The sequence below is a fragment of the Manduca sexta genome, chromosome 24, assembly GCF_014839805.1.
Source record: "Manduca sexta isolate Smith_Timp_Sample1 chromosome 24, JHU_Msex_v1.0, whole genome shotgun sequence".
NCBI classification, from domain to species: domain Eukaryota; kingdom Metazoa; phylum Arthropoda; class Insecta; order Lepidoptera; family Sphingidae; genus Manduca; species Manduca sexta.
In genome coordinates, this window is record NC_051138.1 from 16,595,625 (window position 1) to 16,620,752 (window position 25,128).

The 25,128-nt window shown below is 38.1% G+C and overlaps 1 long non-coding RNA gene across 1 annotated transcript in view; it reads right to left on the reverse strand.

Annotated features, from left to right (window-relative positions):
• Window positions 1-4,007: 4,007 nt before the first annotated feature.
• The window catches only part of LOC115450366, a 67,322-nt gene continuing 46,201 nt past the window's right edge, over window positions 4,008-25,128 (reverse strand). The window contains exons 4-6 of the long non-coding RNA XR_003939277.2: window positions 18,528-18,637; window positions 17,980-18,043; window positions 4,008-6,085 (exon numbers count right to left, since the gene is read on the reverse strand). This is a non-coding gene — a long non-coding RNA (uncharacterized LOC115450366). The remainder of the gene's footprint in view (window positions 6,086-17,979; window positions 18,044-18,527; window positions 18,638-25,128) is intronic.

Below are 25,128 nucleotides of genomic sequence, written 5' to 3' on the forward strand. Positions count from 1 at the left end.
AACTCGCTCATTTATAAACCGATCTGGAAAATTCTTTTTTTATTCGAAAAAAATTATCTCCAGATTGGTCCCATAAATTTTTTTTCAAGATCGCTTCGGTAGTTTGGTTTTAAAATTAAAAAACTAGAATAATTATGTCGTCCAAGAAAACGAAATCACGAATTTAGCTTTCCTGTGACGTATTTAGTTATGTTTTTGCATTGATTTTGGTTGAGTGTACTTCTCACATACTTATACATATAGCATAACATCTTTTCCCCGTGTTAGGGGTAGGCAGAGGCGTAACATTTCATCGCGATAGTCGTACTGTGTGTGAAACATATCAGTTGTGTTTTTGGGTTGGGTTTAATTGACTCTACTTCTTACATACATATATATATGTATATAGCATCACACCTTTTCCCCTTTTTAGGGGTAGGCAGAGGTGTTACACCACAGCGCGATAGTTGTACTGTGAGCCAAATATATCAGTTGTGTTTTTGCGTTAGGTTTTCTCGAATCTACTTCATACATAAATATATATAGCATCACACCTTTTCCCCGTGTCAGGGGTAGGCAGAGGTGTTACACCACAGCGCGATAGTTGTACTGTGAGCCAAATATATCAGTTGTGTTTTTGTGTTAGGTTTGCTTGAATCTACTTCTTACACACATATATATAGCATCACACCTTTTCCCCTTTTCAGTGGTACTCAGAGGTGTAACTCCTCAGCGCGATAGTCGTATCGTGAGCGAAACACAACTATGCCATTGAGACGGTTTATTTTTTACTAACACAAAAACAAAAAATAAAAATAATTTTAACAAAAATTAAACCGCCTTCAAAACCACTCAAAACCAAAAAATAATTTCAAATAACAAGTATATATTGGATACCAATTTTGGAATCGGTGCCTAATTAAAATTGCTAGTTAAACTAGATAAATACATTAACGAATATACGAAAACAATGTGCTGCCAGCATAAAAAGTCAGCAAGTCAGATCGTCACCGGAGATAAACACATCGCCGCAGCACAGCAAATGGAAGCTATTAAGGAAATATTTAAATTTGTGAACAGTACACTACCCAAATTCTTCCCCTGTTACATATAGCTGGTCAAATGTGGGTGTATTACACTCCCTGCCCCGAAAAAGAGGAAATAAAAAGATGTAACACCATACATGTGCTTGGTATTACACCTTTCACTGTGTATGTTGTAGTACACGCAAACCTACTCCTTTTAATTGATTTGAAAGAAATTTAGCTCATAGATGGACTATGCAACAAATATAGCTAACTAGCAATTTTAATTAGGCACCGACTCCAAAATTGGTATCCAATATATACTTGTTTGTGAAATTATTTTTTGGTTTTGAGTGGTTTTTGAAGGCGGTTTAATTTTTTGTTAAAATTATTTTTATTTTACACCTACGGTTCTAGTAATTTGATGCAGTGTTATTTTTAATATGATAAATATGTGGTTTCATCTGGCAACGCGATGTCTAAATGACCCTGTAGATATATATCTCACTGTATGTATATGATATTTCATATTATGAATGTTGTAAGATACCTACAGTGTAATTTAACTCTGTAGTCATTGAAATTAAACTAATTTTCCGGATTCTATCGCGGTTAGTATTTTATTTTTCTCCCGACGTTTCGAAGACTTTGCAGCCTTCATGGTCACGGGGGGGACTGAGGTGTTGTTCATCCGTAAAGTCAAAGTTACAATATCTACCTACATTCTTTCTGTAGTCATCTTATAACATTTATAATTATTATCTTAACAAACCAAACATAGAAGAGGTTCGGTAACTTCCGGTTGAAACATCACAAAAGCCATACTTGTACTTTAATAAGGCCTTTGATTATTTACAGTTTCTGCTATACTTGGGGTTTACAAATATGTTTCCGCGGAAATGTACCCATATAATAAATACTTGTATTCGTCACAGAAACTACACAAAAGTAAAGACTTTCAATCTCACTTTACACAGTCGATGCCACGGATTATGTGGAACTGTTCAAAGGTTTAGTGTATAATTTTGAAAAAAACAACTGCGTTTTCTGTTCCTGCGGACTTTTCCCTTAATGTTTTATGCAGCGAATTTCGGTAAACTTGAACGGTAGTCCACCGCAGAATTTTATTAAATATTTTAGTTGTACTCATTATACCTATGTGGACGGGCGTATAAATAGTTCAACCTAGACCGACAAGGAAATGCCCTATAATGTCTCGCCAAAGGGAGAACGACAAAGGGTATAATTATAGTTACTATTTAAAATCACTCACCAACCTAAAGCCCGGAGGGGAGAGTGCACACCGCTGCGGATATGAGGAGTGAGCTGTGTCTCATGACGACCAGAGTGTGGTCCGCGAGCGACGCGCCAGGATGGGAGGAGGACCGGGGGGACCGAGGAGAGACACACAAATAGGACTTAAGGATGGTATCCTTATACATAACATCATGTGACAGGAGATATGCTACAAGAGCTAGAGCATTAAGAAGATGGCAAGTGCATCCAGATGCTTCTCGTGACCTAACTAAATACCTTCAATAACATGTATCTTTACCCATACTACAGACCGATACATTATCTATCTAAGACGTCAGCGGGCAAAATAAAATAAACGATATAAATAAATAGTTTAATCATGCAAATTACCAATATATACGTAATTTCAGTTTATTTCGGCAGCGTGTGCTCCGCGCCGGCGGGTGCGCGGCGGGCGCGGCGGGCGCGGGGCGCGCGTGAGGCTCGGCGCGCGGCTCGGCGCGCGGCTCGGTGCGCGGCTCGGTGCGCGGCTCGGTGCGCGGCGCGCGCGGTCCTGGAACACGGGGAAGTGCGTGTGTGAATCGCTGTGTCACTGCGACTGATCACGGCTGTGAGACCATGTGAGTTAGGGTCGCACCACATCGCTCACTTAAGCTAAACACTCCACGCTACAGATTTAACATCTTATCACTGTTTTATGCACGTCTTTCGGCGCAGAGTATAGGTTAATGAACAGTGTACGCCGCCGTCATGCCAGTTTACTGACATCCAAACACATTCAGTAAATATGGCCATTACAGAAACACTATCACAGTTTTCGACAACATAACTATCGTCCATTCGCATTGGGGTAATAGTGAATCTTAAGTGTAAATTAACGGTAAAGGAGGACTCGCAGTGAAAGAAAAGTATCAAGAATTTACAATGTTCTTAAATTGTTACTTTTAAACACATTAAAATGTTATTTACAATGTTCTTAAATTGTTACTTTTAAACACATTAAAATGTTACTTTATTTTGTTCTCGAATAATTTTATAAACTGTTGATTCGAGCAAACCACCTACGGATGCTGGATTTGCTCCATGACAATCACAATCGCGCCTATATTAGCGCTATGAATTATCGATCCACTTTTATGCAAACGAAAGCATGATGTATTCATTTATAAAATTAATTGTTAACCCCACCATATACTTACACAATTTGTACATGTATATTTAATTTGTCATCGTCAACATGTCTTTATAATTTTACAGGACCTTATTGATTTAAGGGTGGTACGAGGCGGATTGACAACGATGGCTCACTATTTTATAAACGCGAAAGGATTATAAATACCTACTTAAATCATATTGAGTTTCATCTGTGTATTGTATAGTCATTCGCTAAGTTTTTACTAATATCAAGTACTTATAGGTAGTGCTATGTCCCATAACCCCAAGTCCCTAACGATATAAGACTAGTGACAAGCAGGATTACATTTCACCGCCGCATGACTCCGCATTGACTAACTGATGATACAAGCATGTGTTCGTCGTTACCCACCAACTTATTACGATTATGCCCGGCGCCCGACATGTACAACTACTGTGGGAACCAACTAACTTCTACGGTGACCACAAATTTGTTATATCTAAGACATCTCGCGTTTATGGAAAATGTATTTGTAGCAGTCAAAGGGTCTTTTGTATTACCTAGCGGATCGAAAAGATAACTGTGTGATTGAGAGCAGAAAAACGAAAATAGGTAAACTAAAACATTTATTACGAAAACAAACTAAAACATTATAAGTAGTTTCTAGATTTTAAATCTATCTTAAATAGGCATAAATTATTCGATATTTTATAACATATAGAATAAGCATGAATTTATTAAACATATTTCGCTAAGGGCGAAGAACCGAAGATGCGATCTCATCGGAATCATCACTCTACACGAACGAATGGTAAGTCACCAGATTTGTGGATATTTTTTTCGTATTACAATTAGTCATGTCCTTTTATTAGCAATAAACCGAAGCCTTTGATAACGTTTACATATTAAAATGAGTGACATGCAGGGTGTCGGCGCTGTCGTGCTGCGCCACATCGAGCGGTGCGTGAGTGGTGGGTAATGATTCGGGCGGAGAGCTCTACACGCCGCGCCGCCTCCGTGCGAAATAACACACACTTACGACAGATGCTTTTTTGATGCAAGTCTATTGTCTATACACATACAGTGTACATCCTTTCGACGTTAGTGGGCGGTATCTTTGTCAGATTTCTCATTTAAAAACATGATTTTGCTTTTATTTCTAGTATAACGTGCGTGTTGTGACTTTTAGTCGCCGCATTGATTAAATAGCTCTATTCTAATAAAAATAATAGGTGTAACAGCATTACAATAGAATTACAATCATAAATGAAATTATAACCACATTTATTAAGTGATACTGAAAGGATTGCGTGGCGGATGCAAGTCCGTGCGCGAGCCCGATGACAAATACATGGCGCTATTTCCCTCATATACTGTAGCTGCACGCTCCACTCGGCCCCATCCCACCCCTGCGGAGTCCGCGTCCGCGAGCGGGCCCGACTCCCCGCAACCATCCCGCCGCCCCTGGAGGGATCCCGCGAGAAATAACACACTTTGTCTTAGATCGCGTTCAATCGTCTTAAACACGAAACTGCAATATATGCGATGTGGCATGTCTCGAGCTTCTTTGATATAAATATTGAGCTGTGCTTGATATAACTCCCATTCAGGCTCATTTATAAACAAGCTCAAGACGAGATGATCAAATCACCCACTTGATAATAACGCGACTGGCGACCACGACAGTCACATTGTGACTTTACCTACGTACAATTCGAGCGAGCGTCACCCGAGATCGGGCACTTTCTTTTTGTTTCCTTATCGCCTGGGAAGGCAGAGAAGCAGATAACCCTGATGGTATACGGTCCCCGCCACCAAACGTTCGCGAACTACTTACTATGTTTTTCGAATTTGCAAACTACCTCAGTAGTAGTCGTTAAGTGTAATGTCACGAAAATACTGAACAGAGTTGAAAGTAGTTGCAAAATGCGCCTCATCCGCGGCGGATCGCGTCTCGACTCCTCGCCGCGGCGCGTAAACTTTGTCCGGTTGCGTTATGATATTGTTAGCTAAACCAGGGATATATCGGCAATCGGCCGGCGCTACGTTTACGATTAGTGACCCACCGGCGGCACATTCAGCGGATCCATCTATCTTGTTTACTGTGATTGTGTACAGCGCAATATTGCTAACCGCGGTATTGTCTTGATCTTTATTCGATTGCCTTATGTTGGATTTCATACGAATATAATAGTATAATGCTGCACTATACTTCTTTTTATAGTGTAGTAAACAACGCTCACATTCATTAAAATGCTATTCTAGTAGATATAATTTGTATAAAAAAGTCTGTGTAGGTATCCGCTTTGTAAATTTGTGTGAAAGGAATGTTATGTTCTTGTTTGGCTTATAATTTAGTATGTACCCAATGTTATTGTGCACTGTGAACCTAATACCTGATGTGCGAACTACTTAATACCAATTTACAAGAAACATCCGATATAACAACATATTTCTTATGTTCTGCAGTCAATATCGTATTATTCATTACATGCATTGACATAAGAAATTCTCGTGGAAACTATCTTGTCATTAGAAAATATTACTTGATAATAGTATAAAAGCATGTCGCCACACATTCTGTCATCAAGTTGGATAACAAGTATAAGTACATTCACCTGGAGGCTATGTCTCTGGGGCACGCGACAGTAGACATGACACCGCTGACGAGTCCGCCGCGCGCCTCCACCTGCGAATTAATAAATTGTACTCAGAGCATCACATAATAACTAGACTTTGTATAAAAAGCCATATTGAGGTAAATTGGAATGTGAAAATAAATTATTTGTATTTGTATTAAATACTAGTCAAACATTTGTATATATTTGTAATAGTAGTTTCTAAAAGCATGTAAGTATGACAACTGATAAATAGATACCAATTACGTCCCTAGAAATGACAATGTAATAAATTAATACGAAAATACCTCTGTCTTATTAAATAAATTTTGATGAATCGCATTCTATTAAACTAATATTAAACTGTAAAACATTAGGCATATTACATAAAATTACATTCCAATGCGTATTTTAGAATTAGAAAGTATTTAAAATGATGTAACCCTATTAGTTTATATTTGTTTACATGTATTCCGTGAGCATTGCGCCGCGCGTGCACGTAGCAGACAGTCGGGGCGCGATACCTCTGCCGGCCGGTGGTACTCCCTCGCAGAATAAACAATCATCTCGTGCTGACTGCGCTAAACGTGTCTCGTGCTACACACTAAACATTCAAGTGACGCGACACCCTCCGCGTCTTGAGTTTGAGCCATTGATATATTTTACATTATTTGTCTCTACGACCTACTCGTCCTAAAGTCTAAGATCGTAAGACATCAGAGTTGCTAGTATGAGGGTATCTAATATATTATTCTATGCCTGCCTAGATAGCACTGCACATTACCGCTGGGTTCAAAATCAAAAGCGACCGTCGTACACATAAAAAATGCGTTGTAGTCCGGATTCAGCCTGACATTCAGTAATGAGAACCAGAAAAGTGATGTCGACTTTTGAAAAGGGAACATCTCTCTTTAGCCAATATTATGTTTAAAACAGCCATCAGAAGCGCCACACTTTGACGTAGTACCTAATAAAAAGTAAGAAATCAAGGAAATCCACCACCCTTGTCCAATGAAGCGTCTTACATAGGTTATATCGATCAGTTTCTTAGAGACAGAAATCTCTGTATTGAGACATGAAAGACCCGTAAAAAACCATGTACGATTGTAAGGAACACAGGCAGGCGTTTTGAAAGAGCTGATCGTGTAAACAAGAAGCCATAGATCTGTTTGTATCGACAAGACGAAGCGGCCGAGCCGGGCCGGTGGCTCGCGTCACGCGGCCGCCTTTACGATCCATATTTATGGCTCACTCGCTGGACACTTCTCCGTTTTTTACGATATACATAAAAGCTGCCGTGGAAGATTTACGCCAAATATATTCCCCTAATGCTGATTGCTCGGCCGCGTTTCATTGTACTAATGTTATTGGTGAATACGCTATTCCATTGTTTATTGCTGTGCTCACCGCTGTCTCGGTATTTATGTATATTCAATTGTTTATCCCGAACAAATCATAGTCGTATGGTTTCACGAGCGGCGTGTCTGACGGCTACCCGAGCGCGCGTATGCACGCTGCTACTACTAGATATACTCTACGTAATGTGAAACGTTCGATCAATTTTTTGATAGTGTCAGTCGGCGACGACAAGTCATTTCTTACGACAACATTTGATTTGAGTCCCCGCAAATTGAATTTGTGGCACAATGCCGCTGAAAGTGGGCGCGACATCTCGCCGATAGGCAGTTATGAGCGGCGATGGGCCGTCGCGCCGCTCGCCCGGGGACGCGCCAAATGGAAAGTAAACTTAAACCCAAATAAATATTCGCTTTAGCAACAATCGAGCTCGCAACTCACACAATTACGGCGGAATGGAAAACGTTAGATAAATAAAATCGGAAGCGCCGGAGGGGCCGCGGCTCGCCCGCTGTCCTCCGCCCGCGCTCGCCGCGCCACCCGCCGCCCGCACTCGGGGGAGATTTTTTCGCAGGAAAAGAAAAAGCGAAGGCAGCAAACGCAAACATCGAGCGAATGTAGCGAATTTTCAAAGTCCATTCGGTTTATTGAGGCACGCGAGGGGCGGTCGGATTCAAATCCCCTGCCCGCCGCGATTTACAATAAATTTCAAGCGAAGAATATGTTTGCAATATGTCGTAGGTAGGGCTCCGGCATCATCGCCGAGACCAATTACTTTGCCCTTTCGCCCTACGGACGGGCCTCGACGTCCCGCGGCGTCCTGCGGCGCGACGCACTTACATGGACCAATTTTAAACACTTGCGTTGGAATGTCGCAAGTTGTTTACAACCTAATCGAAATTATTACAGGGGGAAAACGATGACGTTTTGAATTTTCCTTTGCGTTTTGAATGGGGTTGAAATATGTGAACATGCAACTTGTTTAAGGGTGGGACATTCGAACGCAATTTTATAACTATGAATATTCTCAAAGAAGATGCTAACGCACAATTGGTGGTCTAGTAATAGCGTCGTACGCATTATTTTTAAAATAGGACAAATATTCACGTTGTTACTGAACATAATAAATACACAGGCTAACATTTTCAAAATTCTACCTAATCAGTCCAATTTATATGGAATATAATATGACTCAAAGCAATAAAATAGAGCATTAAGAATCTTATGAATTGATAAAAACCGATCCGTGAAACAAAACCATATGAATGATTAAGTACAACAGCTTTATCGCAAATTAAAACGGTAAAGCAACAGCATAAAGCAAAATATTATGATTGAGCAATAACACAACGAAATGATTATAAACCGAGGGCGGGGGAGATATTCATAACGCGGCGGACGATAAACTACGCGCGTCCCGCGGGACGCATTCAACATACATGTCACAGACACAAAGACAATGCCGCGATATTACTATTACTAACATTATAACAAGGCCACGATCTACACATTACTCACTCTGACATTACTCTAGCGCGGGTATTAACTAACACCAAGTTCCAAATTAACTTTCAAGTTTTATTTATAAACGTATGGTTTGTTTGAACGTGCTAATCTCGGAACCTATTAAATCGATTTTGTTTTTTTTTCTAATAGGAAGCTTATGGTAATGACCCCTGGGTGCTATTTAGGCTACTTTTCATCCTGAGAAAATATAAAGCGAGACTTTTATCCCCCACAAAAACCTCGTCACGCGGGCGGCGCCGCCAGCTATAGCTAAAATATATTTTTACCAATATGCAAATTGAATGGAGTAAAGCTGATGCATTCTACCATAAAAGAAATAAAATTCAATACGCAGATTGTAATTTCGTTTTAGCGGTGTGAATATCAAACCTGAACACATCGCGACGGCTGTCGACAAATTAATGAGTGATGTTCAATAAAAGCTTGTAAAATAAACAACCAAGCACGAATTGGTATGAAATTAGTTCCAAGGAAAAAATATTGTCAAAAATCAGGAACATGAATACATAAAATATTTGCACATTGTACATACATATATTATGAAATGATGTGATTGCCCTGGACCTAGAACTTTTCTGACTTCAATTCTGCAGACCAAAAAACACACCTGATGGATTGCCAATAGAAATAGCCAAAGCGGTAGCATTTACCGACGGACCAACATCTAATACTGAAATAATCAATTCATAAAATTAAAAATTAATTTGAAGAAAAAATAATGTTACGTGTAGCTCTTATATTAAAGTATAATTTGAGAAACAAGCACCTGCAGTTGTCAGAAAAACACCCTTAAAGGATACATACATCTGTGGGCGAGTGAGTAGCGCTCCCTCATTACGCGGCCGCCTCAAATTCCTTTCTTTATTTATGAAATAAAAATGAAAACATTTCTGCGGAGAGCTGACGAATGGTCCACCCACCTCCCCGGCTCCCGCGGCGGCCGAGCGCGCGGGGCGGGCGCGGGCGCGCGACATATAACTCCTTAAGCGTAGGCGTAATATGACAGCCGTGGGGAATTATTACAGTTATTTCCTTTTAAAGTTTCATAGAAATGTAGAGCCTAAACTAAAATTTTGTTAAATGGAAGGGGTGGGGATCGCGGAATTTAGCCACATTAATTCCACGATGTGACAAAACAATAAACAATTCGCTAATTATAATAATTAAAGTGATATCTTAACTTTCTACACCCAATACTAATATTATTTATGGTTTATTAAATCTCCCGTCGAACACAAATCCATATCATAAAGAAATCAAGCTTTATTCGTGCATAATATCGAAAAGCCCAAACATACAACAGAATTAAAGACTAGGCTCCTCCACTTTGGAAACTCGGTAAACTATGAACTTTAATGTGCTATTTTTCATAATTTGAAATAAGCGGGGTATGTTTTGTATACTTATACTAATTGCTGTTTGCTATAATTCTACAATTGACCTCTCTTTGAGGTCTCTCAGAAATCCGAACCTGAACAGACTTTCAAACCATGAAAGATATTATAATTTTTTTTCTTGTCGTAAGAGTTGCACTTTATATAATTGGCTTAATTTCCTTATTGACCTCAAAATTTTAAACCTTTAACATTCGTAAGATAATATTTTTTTATTTTATCAACAACGCTGTGTGAACTTGTAGGCGTTGACTTTTCTTAAACGAGATTTTTTTAAATGTCATATATGTTTCATATACACCTAGCGGAAAGGATAACTTTATTTTTATGTATGTACAATTTAGCGAGGTTAATCTCTTGTTACGTGATAAGCGTCACGATTGCACGCAAACAAAATGACACCATCGACGAACTTCAAATTTTTTTTTTTTTTGGTTTGATTTACTCCTTAAGGAGAAGGCAAAGACGAACTTCAAATTGAAATCCTTTACGCTTGTCATCCTTTGACAATAGTTATTATCATAATAGCTCTAGTATACTTTCATTCAAGATATAATAGCGAAATGTTGTGTAACGATAGAAAAAGATAATATTGAAATACCTAACAGCCCAGATAGATTCTAGAACATGACAGATTTTTTAGAAATTAGTGAAGTTTAAAAACGAAATCCTGTAATTGAGAATAATCAGTGCTTCAGCTGTATTGCAGTGCAACCGACACATTTAAATATTCAGCTCGTAATCATGCAAAATTTCTCTCTCCATAACCCGATGTCACCACGGGCTTATAGAAATAAAATTATCAAAATTAATTGTAAGTAACACCATCAGGCTGACGTGTAGAAATAAAAAATGCTCTAATGTCACAATGAAATAATAAAATGAAATCTTAGAATCCAGTCGCGCTTTTTCATGAGCTAGCAAATGCTATACAAGGAATTCCATTCTCAACGTGTGCACCTCGAGCAAGAATGCAATGTATAGACAACGGACAGAGTGCAGAACAAGAGGTCGCTGAAGACGTAATTAAATTTTTATAAGTGTAATTACAGTTCGGTTTAAGTATGTGTAAAGGGTGGGGAGGTCGTGCGACTAGGAGGACGCGAGGGGGGGGGGGGGGCGGTCGTTGGAGACCGGAAAGATTTTTCAATTACCAACTTTGTGCCGTCCGCTCCAATCTCAGATTACAGAGTAGATACGTTCAGAGCAATCACGCAATTTAATTGTCATTTCAGAGACAATGGACTATGGGATGCAATTAAAAAAAAACAGTTAGTAAAGAACATAGGTACCTGCTAATTAGATTTACTTATAATTGACTGTGTGTATTTCCTGAGGCTTAGAAACAAGGAGTAGGTAAAAGGTTGTTAAAGAGACTAAGCTTCTAATCTCATCTTCAAATAAATTTCTTAGTTATGACATCCATTAATGCATTACACGATATTGTAGGCTTATACATACATATATTCCATCTAGAATTAAAATTATTATGGCCAATATAATATGCTCTACTTATTTCATATCATTACTGACTAATCAGTAAATGTAGTCATTGAAATAAAACTATTTATCGGATTTTATCGCATTTTTTATATTATAATTTCCTCCCGACATTTCGAAGACTGCAGCCTTCGTGGCTTCGTCAGACATTCATAATAAGTTTTCGAAACGCGATAAAACCCGCAAAATAGTTTCAATCGTTTATAAGCCAAATTCATAATAAGTATACTATGATGTAGCGTTCTATCTTGCCATATAATTATAATTAGGGTACACTGCTTACGTAGTTAAACGCTCGTTGTACTACTCTGTGCACTGTGGAATTCTTAATATCAGTGCGCGCTAACTACGGCCGTATAATATTGGCTGTTGGGCGGATGGCGTTGCCTGCCTGCCCTCGCTCCTCGACACCCGGCCCCCTCGCCCGAGCCGCGGCCCACACCCCTCGCCAAGTCTGTCGAGCGCGTGCATTGAATAAGGCCCACTGCATATATGCAACTTGCAATGAAACAAATATGGATAGCATTAAATATGCAGGCACCGTGTGGGGTTCAAACCGACATCTCTTGGGACCCAAACTATCCTCATTGCAGAAGATACAGTCTAACAAATGAGGCCAGATGAAGGATCCCTCGTAGATCCTATCTCCGTATTTAGGTTATACATTATTAATGAACGAGAAAGTGCAAGGCCTGTGCAGTGTGCACACGCATCCATACAATAGATAGGTTTGAACAATCTAACTTCCTTACTTACTTAGTCTAAAACCTCACCACATATCACCGGGGGGGAGGTTAAGTCATTAAAAAATGTCATGTGATTAATGGACGACCCCTTAAACTCAAATGACAATAAAACGACATTTTGCTTTTCGATTTTGGAATAATATAATTAATTTTAAAAGAGTTAAGCTTTAATTGCATATATGCAAATTATATTATCACATCAATCACTATTCCGCCGGCACATCAGCCTGCCGGGATCGAAAGCAGCGCGCATATTTATGTCACAAAAGCTTGTCGAGTTTTTTGAAAACTCGTTTCTCTTTACCTGATACCAGATTAATCAAACCTGATTGATAAATAATAGTTAACGTTTCATACAATAGATTATGGCAATTGCTGTTGACGACATAGTAAACACCAACCAAGCCTGCGACTGAAGTGGGCGATATACCTGCTAGTATCATTATTGCTACGAGAAAACTCTGAAGGCACTGACTGTGTCTCAAAGCGCCTACGATGACAGATTCTTTGCTTTTAACCTTTGCTAATAACAGCTAGATAATAATCCGCACGAGTGTCGCCGGCCTAAGGTCCTCTAACGATTACACGGTGAACTAAACGCTACTTTTAAATTGGATTCCGGCAACTAGGACCTTTTGTTCCGACGGACCTCTCTACAAAGAGCCGAGGACGTTTGATGCCAAATAATTGCAACGGACCGTTTTCGCACACCTTGTATTGGAAATATAACCACGTAAAGGAAAATAAATTCTCGTCACGTTACTAAAATTAATTACTGGAACGAACGGATCATATATTCTATAGATTACGAATAATGTTATTTTACACATTTTCCATGGGATAAGTCAGGCAATCCATTAAGTGGGAGCATCGTGGTAGTGGTAAGAAACGAACACAACGCCAGACAAATCGTGATAATTGGCGATGTATAGAGTAAGAGGACATCGTCATGAATGGATACGCATTCATGGACTATCACCCATCTTCGAACGCCTATAACGCAGCAGCAACAACGTATCGAAGTAAACATCAGAGCTTTCTTTATACAGTGAAAACCACCATGTCCAAGCGCCCACTGTGCTGCCAATAACATTGACTCCTACAGCATGGCTCAACCACACGTTGGAATCTCCTACGACATTTATTATTATAATGTTTTAAATTAAAGATTTTAACGAGTACTTAAAAATCTATTCATTAAGCATATTTCTTGTAAATATTAAATAATATACAAGAAGCACAAAATTTACTAAACTATTATTTTACGTTATTTTCGAAAACCAACTAAAAAACACAATAAGTAATGAAAGATTTTTTGTGAATTTAAATAAATATTGCAAACAGTTTTAGGTTTACAACCAAGAATAGAAATAAAGGAAATAATGGAAATTTTTAATCTGATTTATAATATAGATGATGCTGGTGTCGTATAGGTGGCGGTATTAATCGCTACAACGTTTTAGAAATGAGTAGTGGGAATGGCTTTTAACAGTCGGGCCACGGCGCGAGAAACATCTAGTTATATAATATTATTATGTGTTATCGAATATCGGCACATTAACGGGCTAATAAAGCACGCCGTTTAAAGCCGAGAGAAGGTGTGTGGTGCATGCGATGCACCGCCAACGTTGTAAAATGCATTATATTTATTATCATTGCGCTTTATGAAACGTTTAACGGCTCAGTCATAAAATCTCGCCGCGCCGTCACGCCCGTGTCGCTTCACGGTGCCAGTGTATTAAACATTTATAATGAGTCTGCGGTAATTACTGCACTCAATATTGCGTATTGCCTATTGTAGGCGGAACCGTTGTCTAAACTATATTATTACATTATTTCAATAAACGTTCGTTACAAAAAATCACATACACAAGTCGCTAATTAAGTAAAGTCATATTATATAAAGAAGTTACTCACAGTGTGTTCATTTCTCTGTTGAATTATAGCATATAGAAACATTAGTTCATGAAATAAAACATTGCATTGTCCATTTGTATATCTATTTATAAACTCATGAATTTTATAAGTAGTAATCATTTTCCCAACTTTTCCAAAATATTAACAATTTAATTTTAAACACAGATATAAAGAGCAACAAGCATGTATTTTATAAATATAAAATGATGCGTGAGCCAGGCACGGCGAGTGTTGGTGGGCATACATAATGCATGCCGCTGCATACATTGGCACCCCGGTCGGCGATCGATAATGCACCCCAGCCCTAACCCCCGCGTCACGCGCCACACAGGCCCACTATTTGCATAAGCTGATGAGTCTTCTCATTATGTACGGGATAAAATCGATACTCCACCCCAACAGAATGTTTAGTTTGGGTACATAATTACCACTGTACTGAAGCTGTGCTGTTCCTGGTTACGTCCTTCATTATTTGAACAAGTCCCAGTGACGGCAACATCTCTATGAAACATGCATTCAATACCAGCACCGAGTGAGATGTTTAATCCGCAAACTGTTTACGGTTTGGTTATTGTGTTCAAATCTAACGAGCCATGTCACTAATCTTGTAGTATAGAAATGAGTAACGATATATTATAGAATATAATTTAGGAAATTTTATTCCCCTATATTATACAAAAATATAAAAGCCTTTACCCAGTTTTGGAACATTTATACATTGTAAAAATATTTTAGTCGGGAACAGAAAATAAATTACCCGAATTTAAATAAGTTTGAAGCTATATAAGACAGTTAAATAGTACCTAACGGCACAGTCGAGCTGCCGTTTCATTGGTAGAGGGAGTGGAGTGGGGATGCAATAATTAGGCGCGCGGATTAGCTTCCACCGAGGAAATTAACTTGAGACTCCGCGACAGAACAACTACACAAGACATGACATTTCTTTGATCATAAATCGTTTTCTGTTACTTCAAATAGCTTTTTTATGATACTATGTACATTGTATGGGATGCTTTATAACATGCGTCCAACAACGAAAAACCTCGCCACGACATAAAATTATCTTTATCGAATTCAAATCATGTGATAATTCGCCTGGGAACAGAGCGCAAATCGTGAGTCCCACAGCTTTAAAATAAGGCTACGACGTAAAATAAAACATTCACCTCTTATAAAACTAAAATTATATTAAAAATATGAATGGCTTATTCTTATTTCCACCAACAGATGAACACGGAGTGTGACATCTATTATTATTTGTATCTATGTTGGAAGACGGCTTCCATCGCCCCTATTTTAGAAGACAATCTTACCAATTACAGGCGCAGCCAATTTCAATTAATGAGTACCAGCGGCAGGCGGCAGGCGGCAGGTATTCAGCGATTGCACCAATATATTATCTACTACCGACACTCTTAACTGCTTGTCTAATTGTACTGCTCTACTGTAACACTATTTACGCTCTCCTGCTGGGAATCAAACCGCAACTTGATTAGTCTGTTGTTCTCTAAATCTACGACAGTATCGACAATAATCTTATCCTATGCTCGTTGGCTATAGATATTTCTTTATACTCGTCTACTTCATGATATTGGTCTCTTTCATATCTTGCCTTTAATGGTAATAAATAGGTTAAAGCGATTAAACCCGGCTTACAATTAAAAAATAAATTAAAAAAAAATACAATTCTATAAATGGTAAATAAACTATTTGATAATCCTGAGTAGTCAGTTTACTTTATAAGTATTTTTAAATCTACCTATATGTTAATACGCGGACAAGTGTATGGGTTATATGTTTGTATATTTGTTGAGTCTAAGATTGCTTTATATAGTTTTTAGTATGTAACCGTTTATTGTCCCCTAAATAAGTAAATGAATAAAATATCAAATTTGTTGAATGAGTACCACCAACATGGGATTTTGGGTTACAATGTATACTGACAACAAACAAAGATCATATTTAGTCACAAAAACTATTTTTAGTCGAGTTATCGAACCCACAGCCCCTTGCCCGTGAGTGTCAGTGACGGAGGAACGTTTGGGCTTGAGAAACCGGGAACGTGTCAAAATTCACCAACAATTGCTTTAAAAATCAATTTTAGTTTCAGCAAAAGGTCCTTACCTACTCAATTGTCTATGTGATAATAATGGCTGCATTATAGATGCATATTAGTATAGTGTATAGGAGACGTGCGGAATCAACAACTTTAGTTCTCAAAAACGGTAAGAGGTTAGTGCGCTGGTTTTTTGGAGGAAGCACCTTGCTGATGAAAACTATAATAAATTAAGTACAATTTGAAACACATATCCCAAATGCTTATTTATATATATGAATATAAAATAACCTATAAATGTAAAAAATTAACTAAAATATGTAACTTAATTCTGAGTATAAAATCTATGAATTTTGAATACAATTAAGATTCATCTACTTACATTACATATTAATGTTTTGTTATTAAAGTAATATTTTCTTTGATTTACTCAATTGGATGCCAAAACAATAATTGTAACTCATATTAATAGATGCAATTGGTTCCCAAGATACAAGCACTTGCTCAGTTTTGGTTCCCCTGACGGACAATCAACGCTTTTCTAGTTACTTTAAGTTAATATGTAAGGAACTTATTGACGACAATTTATGTACTTTATTGCAATAAATTAATCTTTTATTATACTTATTATTTGATTTTTTAAACCCAATTATCAATTAAATTCGGCGCTTAATAAAATCAATCGTATTTAAAACGCAGACATCAAACGCCCTCACTACTGGTAGTAACTAGTTGAGTCTTACATTGATGTGATTCGAACATCAGACGTTAGCACATTCGTTTTTAAAACAAAACAATTGCTTACGCGGAACAATAAATGTTGACAGATGGCGTGTTACATTGTGAAGGCGACTTTACTCGCGAGCGCCCCCGGCCGGGCGAGGGGCGCGGCGGGGCGGCGCGGCGGGGAGGGGGGGAGGGGTGCGCCGGTGCAGCGCGTCGCCATGGCAACCGCCCCCGCCTAATCAATTGCAGAAATATGTACGTTCCATTACCGCTGAAGAATGGCCTCGACATCCCCTCCCGGCACATTGTAGCGCGCGCCACGGCGGGCGGGGAGTATGCTCACCGGGGACCTGTATAAAGTGGTCGTTTTGCACCGGGGCCCGACGACATTACACACACGCGGAAAGCGATGAAAAGATGTACGGATGTAGCGCGAGCGTTGTATGCAAGGTGAGACTGTGCGGAGATTTTATGTCCAATAATGTAACTATAATTACAATTATCGTAGTTTTATTTATTACAAAATGTCAATGTGTCTATGCTACACGCTATGGTAAATACAGTCAACACAATAAATATTGATTTCAAAATAATTATAAATATAATAGTCCAACTGGCTAAAACACACTGCAGCACAAAAATATACGACATACTTATTAAAATGAGAAATAAAAATCAATAAAGCGCAGCAAGAACACACACTTTATAGTACGGTGTAGCTTTGATACTTAAAAAACAGTTACCGAACATCGTGAAGGGCGTAGTGCGTAGCAGCCATCACGTAGCGCTACGCACTCGTAGCACAAACTGAAAAACAAAAAATACACTTAAAACAACCCATGCCATGGAGTTTGATGCTCATTAGCCTAACTAACAAATATTATTGATTAAGATCATCATGTATATTATACAAATATAATATGTTCATTAATTTGATAAGATAGAAATTATTTATACTTCGCATAATAATATATCAAGGAACTTGTTTTCTCATTTGAAAAAATATTTAAACAAACAATTCTTGAAACCCTTTCTCTGCATTAGCCTCGAGCTGTTTATTTTAACTAACTTAGTGATAATTATAATATTATATATTATGTCATAGTAACTAGAAATGTCACAAACGAAATCTGTCTTCATGAGGACGTTGCTCAAAGTTTTTTTAAATATTGCGCTAATGAAGAAAATATCTATATATAATATATCCAATAACCTTTCACATGATACATATAGAATTCCTCTTGGTAGCTATCTCTATTAATGAGGATAAAACAGTAAAGTTTACACTTACGGTTCCTGAAAATAAATTTAGTTATGATGGTATTTCTTGTGCCCTGTTCTGTTAATATATTTTGTTTGGTGAGCTTCGTGTCAGCTTGTTTTTGTCGCATTGTAGAATAGCTGTGGAAGCAAAACACAATATGTATATAAATTGTACATTGTAGTTGTAACCTGTAGCTATAGTATAGACTATATAATAGATGTTCCATGTTTCAAATTGTCAGTCAAAAACAGAACTGAATCCATCCGAAGATACGAGTTTTGTGTCTGGCGTATAAGGACCTGCGAAAACCTATTAATTTCTAGTTCAGTACCGTAAATATTTTCAAAAGAACATTTATCTCGGCCTGGGATTGGAATCCAAGGTTTTTGTTTCTCATCCGATGTATCGCCCGCGCTGCGAACTCTGTGCATTAAAGCTCCCAACAACGACAATATTTACGAAAAGTTTTTTATGTGGTACTGATACTGTTATGAGCGTTCAGACAATTAACATAAGACAAGTGATCTGCTCTTCTCATTTTATGAAAAAAATAATAACGCTTTACAACAGCTATAATGTCTATAAACATAACAATAAGTTTATTGCATACAAAGAAAAACACTGTTTGCTATTAACATAAATATGAGTGCATATGACAGCAAGATGGCGGGTGGGGGCAGAGACGGTCCAGGCGGGGGGGGGAGAACGGGGGTGGAGAGACGTCGTATAATTACACCCCGGCAGGCCGCGGTGCACTCGCTCCTACACCCATAACGGCCCAACAATTAATTGATAATGCGACCCGCGACCCAATAAGGCCCCACACCTGCGGCTGAAGGCTAAGATTAACATCGTTTATTGGACACAATTAATTGTTTGTTTAATCTGCGACCAGTGGCCACGGCCCAGTCGACCGATCACTTAATCACCGTAATTATATGGTCCAATAACTAAAGGTATAAACACAACACCATGATAAACTAAACATTATATCTTGGAATTAATTTACTGTGTCACATTAGATGAAATCGATTTAGGGATTTGTAATTTACTTTGAATGGCACAACGAGCGTCATTTCTTCCGGTTGAATATATTTATCAACTATAGGTAAGTATTTATAATGTAAATATAGATACTTAAAACAATAACTTCAAAAATGATTGCGCCTGTCATCTCGATGCTATAAAATAATATTTATGTAATAAAATAAAAAGAACAAAGCAAGCATAATGGCTTTATCGTCAAGAACTCTACTTTAACGGAATATAAAACGAAACCCCAACGTAAATTCATAGTTGAAAGGAGGGGTCTAAAACAACCCTTAAAAAGGCGTGCACACTCCATTACATGATTTAAAAATATTCAAAATTGTCATAAAAGGCGATACGAGCGGCCGCTATTCTATTACCGACCCTCGGAGTGAATTCCATCGAAGCGCAATAATAATAAAAAAATGTCGAGAGCTTGTCGCGTGCAAAAGACGTGCGGTCACGCGGTACACCCCACGTACCCTCCTCGGAGGCACCCTCCGAGCCTCCCCGGTACGAATATAATATGCATTATGCGAAATCCGTAACTCTTGTCGGGTCGAGGGAATACCTTAGTCGTTTCTTAGGGTAGCGAATAAGGCGTCTTAGGCACTGGTCCGTAGGTCGAGTGTCGGCGAAACGCGGTGGCGCCTTGAGACGCGATTTGCGCGGCAGGGCGGCAGTGGTGGTCGGGGGCGGGAGAGGCCTGCACTCTCGAGATAACGCCGGGTATTAATCATAGTATTATCGGCCGGTGGCGGCGTCTTTGTTATGACACCGCGTTATTGCAGTTTTTTCTCTATCTACCCTCGAGGACGCGATAAACGGCCTCGAGAGTGAATTTTCCGGCACAGATGTTTTAGTAATCCGGCTAAGATATCGCGCAATAAAACATTCAATAATATTATTATGCTCTCTGGTGGGGTCGTGACATTTGTGCAGTATTGAGATATTAAACCGAGATAAAGAAGCACATCTACATATATTATGTATTCAAGTAAAGAACCTGTTCGTATCTCAAAGCTCGACAAGCATCTATGTTTTTATATCGATGTTTATGGGCGACGGTGATCACTTACCATCAAGTACCCCTTTGCTCATTTAACCACCTCTATTATAAAAAAAAATGTTATTTAAACCAATGCAAATGTCAGGTAATATTATCACTGAAGTAATAGTATTTCTGAATGGCATTACCACTGATTATGGGCGGCCCGGCGCGTACCATCAGACCACCGCCTAGCCATCTCCTACGACAGTTGTAGTAATAAGCTCGAATATAATAACTCCAACAAGTCACGCGCGAGCTCATCTTTCACTCCATTCACTCGGGCACAGAGCTCTTTGAAACCGTTTTCCTAAACATTTCTCAGTGCGATGACTGGCTCTATTGGAGCATACATATCGAGCTCCCCTGGCGCGGGTGACGTCGCGCAACAATTTGTGTATGATTAATGTGTGTTTCGAAATCTCGGCATCTCAGGGGAACGGTTGCTATAAAAGTTTTCATGTAAAGTGTCGCATTCTAGTATAAAGCTGGAAGAAATTTATATCGTTACATAATATTATATTACCTATTTTGGACATTATTGATCAATCATTATGAAAAAAGTGTTTTTTCTATATACTTTTGAATAAAGAGATTATAATATTATATCTTTATCGGGTGGTGAGTGTCGAAAACAAAACTGCCGAAATATATTTTATACACAAGGCGAGTTGTAAACATACAATACGCTCCGGTATATCTCTATGGCACTGTTGTCATTGAGAAGCTGTTCTCAGCCTAAGATATTATGTCGTATGTGGTAGGACGACTTAGATACGATCACGATACTTTTGCTATAACTACTCTCGTATAAAAACTAACTACATGGGCCACAGAGCCTATTTTAATAAATTTATATTATATTCGACTCAAGCACACGAAATACGCCAGGCCAACGTTCCACAAACTAATGGCCATGAGATGTTAAATTGAGCAAATAGAGCGTATCAAATGCCTCAAATATACCTCCCGAAGTGGGCGCATCAGCCCCGAGCTGGTAATAACTTCTCAATCCTATCCGCGCACACCGCTAGGTACGGGGGGCGTGTGTCCGGGGAATCATTTTTCACGTTTCATGAAGCGTTCCGGCGCGGGGCAGTGGATTAAAATACATTTCGCTAGTCGCCGGTGATGGATGGCGCTGGAGAGAAAGGGTTGCCCCCTCGCCGACCCCGCGCTTTCCCGCCGGGCTACGAGGGGGACTCGTAACGATCAGACAACGCTACGCGCTACCTAAATGTGAATGCGTAATGGTAGCTGATGTTGGATGTTTAGTATCATATTTAATAAAATATTACAACTTTTTTGTTTTTATGATTATGCGAATATAGGTAATACAACTGAGATGAGAATTTAAGATTCAAGACGTGACAGACATTTTATCCCTATTCTGTTGTAATGTTGTTACAATTATTATAAGATCAACAGATTTGCGTAACTAACTGTACCGTGTACAGGCCAAGATGCAATTAAATAACTCTTACGTAAACCAAAGCTGCTCAATGCTCATGTGTATTTTAACGTTTACAAAGGGTTTCTAATAAGCCATAAAAAGGTCACTATTCGTCACCTCATTAGGTGCAGCATCATTATGCTTATTCACTATTTTACATTTTTTTATATGGACTTACCGGATATTAGTATACGTAACCCCGAAGCACCGATAGAATAAAAACTGTATACGTATGCGTATCCGTTGTTGTCTGGCGGAACTTAAACGGATCTTTTAAATTAGTAAATTTCATCTCCAATTAAATTTTAATTATTATTTATTACTTACTTTGAAGCACATACTTGACACTTTAATATTGCAGACATATAGCATTTAAACACTCACTACAATAACAGATTTTTGTAGGTTATTTAACTATAACTTATAGGTTTATTTAAATAAGTATAAAAAAAATATGATAAGATTACATCAAGTTATTCTTTGTGATAAGCTAATTTTAAAAACGGAATATTTTAATATTTTAAAGAACTAGCTGTGCCAACAACTTCATCTGCATGGACTTAGATCTAACCTTTTATGCTCCCCCGAAATATTCAATGAATAGATTTCTTACTGAAAAAATATATATCTTTTGAATTTGCCACTCAGAATAAAACGTCATATATTTCGATAACAAAATTTAGAATGAAATGAGTGAGTTTTACGATATACGCATACGCACCTTCAGCAAGCCAACAGCAAAAAAAATCACGTTCTAGTGTTCCTAGCTTAACTTTCCTTTCAAGATCATGCGTTCCGACGCCAAATCAGTAAAAAAGCTAAGATCAGTATCCGTATCAGTGGATTCAGATTTTTTGCGGCTCGATTCATCCCTAATTTTATCGTTTCATATGAATTTGATACTGTAACTGCTGAAAAAATATTTCAGACAAATACGGTAAGTGAATGTAAACAGAAAAAATGAGCAGGATGTTTGTCTTGTATCACTTTCGCAGCGGGAAAAAGCATCCGCGAGCGACGTTTCCAATGTGTAACCATGCCTACTGCTCTTTCCTTGTATGTAAAAGTTGCTTTTTACAAAGAGAGGATGTTAAATTGAAAGAAAACGGAAAAATGATTTTAACACCCACGAAATTGGACTTATTTGACATTCAAGTGTTGCTCGCGGCGTTGCCCGCGTGACCTTGCTACAAAAGTCGCCAACTCACTGTAACAAGCAATTGCACAATCTGTACGACGTTAATGCCGTCTATTTAAAAAAATCAAATGAAATTATTCAAATATTGCTTACGAAAGCAAATTCCAGGAATAAAATATAGACTATATGACAATCTAAATTAAATCTTGAAAAATTATAATATATATTATTATTCATCTTCTTACTACTATAATTATTAAAGATTCCAAAATTTATTTTTAAATATATATTTAACAATAAATTTAATTTATGAATACAACCTTATTCAACAAGGTTGTATTATTGTACTTTTTGAAGTTTTAAGTTTGCATTTATATTCATATTTTTATTTTGTATAAGAATAAATAATGTATATACCCAATAATCTATACTATTATATAAAGCTGAAGAGTTTGTTTGTTTGTTTGTTTGTTTGTTTGTTTGTTTGAACGCGCTAATCTCAGGAACTACCGGTCCAAATCGAAAAATTCTTTTTGCGTTGGATAGCCCTTTGTTCGTGGAGTGCTATAGGCTATATATCATCACGCTATACCCAATAGGAGCGGAGCAGTAATGGCTCATCTCAGGAAATACCGGTCCAAACTGAAAAATTCATATTGCGTTGGATAGCCCTTTGTTCGTGGAGTGCTATAGGCTATATATCACCACGCTATACCCAATAGGAGCGGAGCAGTAATGGCTCATCTCAGTAAATACCGGTCCAAACTGAAAAATTATTTTGCGTTGGATAGCCCTTTGTTCGTGGAGTGCTATAGGCTATATATCATCACGCTATACCCAATAGGAGCGGAGCAGTAATGGCTAATCTCAGGAACTACCGGTCCAAACTGAAAAATTATTTTTGCGTTGGATAGCCCTTTATTCCTGGAGTACGATAGGCTATATATCATCACGCTATACCCAATAGGAGCGGAGCAGTAATGGCTAATCTCAGGAACTACCGGTCCAAACTGAAAAAATCTTTTTGCGTTGGATAGCCCTTTGTTCCTGGAGTGCTATAGGCTATATATCATCACGCTATGACCAATAGGAGCGGAGCAGTAATGAAACATGTTGCAAAAACGGAGAAAATTATTAGTTTTGAGAGCTTCCGTTGCCTGCGCTGCGTAAAGGGTTAAAGTTATGCAACAATGATGTATGACGGGATTGTTCCTCTTAAATTTTTTTTAAAAAATATATTATAAAACAAAGTCCCCCGCTGCATCTGTCTGGCTGAACGTGTTAAACTCAAAAACTACCCAACGTATTAAGATGAAATTTGATATGGAGATAGTTTGAGACCCTGGGAAGAACATAGGCTCCCGGGAAACTACTACTTTTATAACGGAAAACATTAGCCTGAAAAACTTTTTAACGCGGGCGGAGCCGCGGGCAAAAGCTAGTATTGTATATACCTGTAAATGCTTGTTGCCTAGAATAAGTACCTAATATTGTGTATCTCTCATGTTATGTATGTTTTATGTGACAAGTCAATGGTGTATCTATTAATAAATAAATACATAAATCCAGAGCCCGGTCTATCGGTGCGCCATGTTTCGTCAGGATAGATGCAGCGGTTTCTGTCAGTACTTTTAACAAGCATCCAAACATTTTCGCAAATATTCGCATTTATATTATAAGTAAGACAAAATATTTGTTTATTATTTTATTGCATTCATATTTGAATATTTTGATGTTTGGCATGGGCCGGCGCGTTTCGCAATTTCTATGGGACCAATCAGGAAGTATATGCTTTCAAACAAAAAAAGAATCTTCCAATCTTCGTTTGACAAATGACTGAGATCTTGAGGTAACAAAATTTACAAAACAAGAAATACACGTCAAATTGAGAACCTCCTTCTTTTTTGAAGTCAGTTAATAAAGAATACAGTACAGTTGTTTTTTTTTCAAATAAAATAAA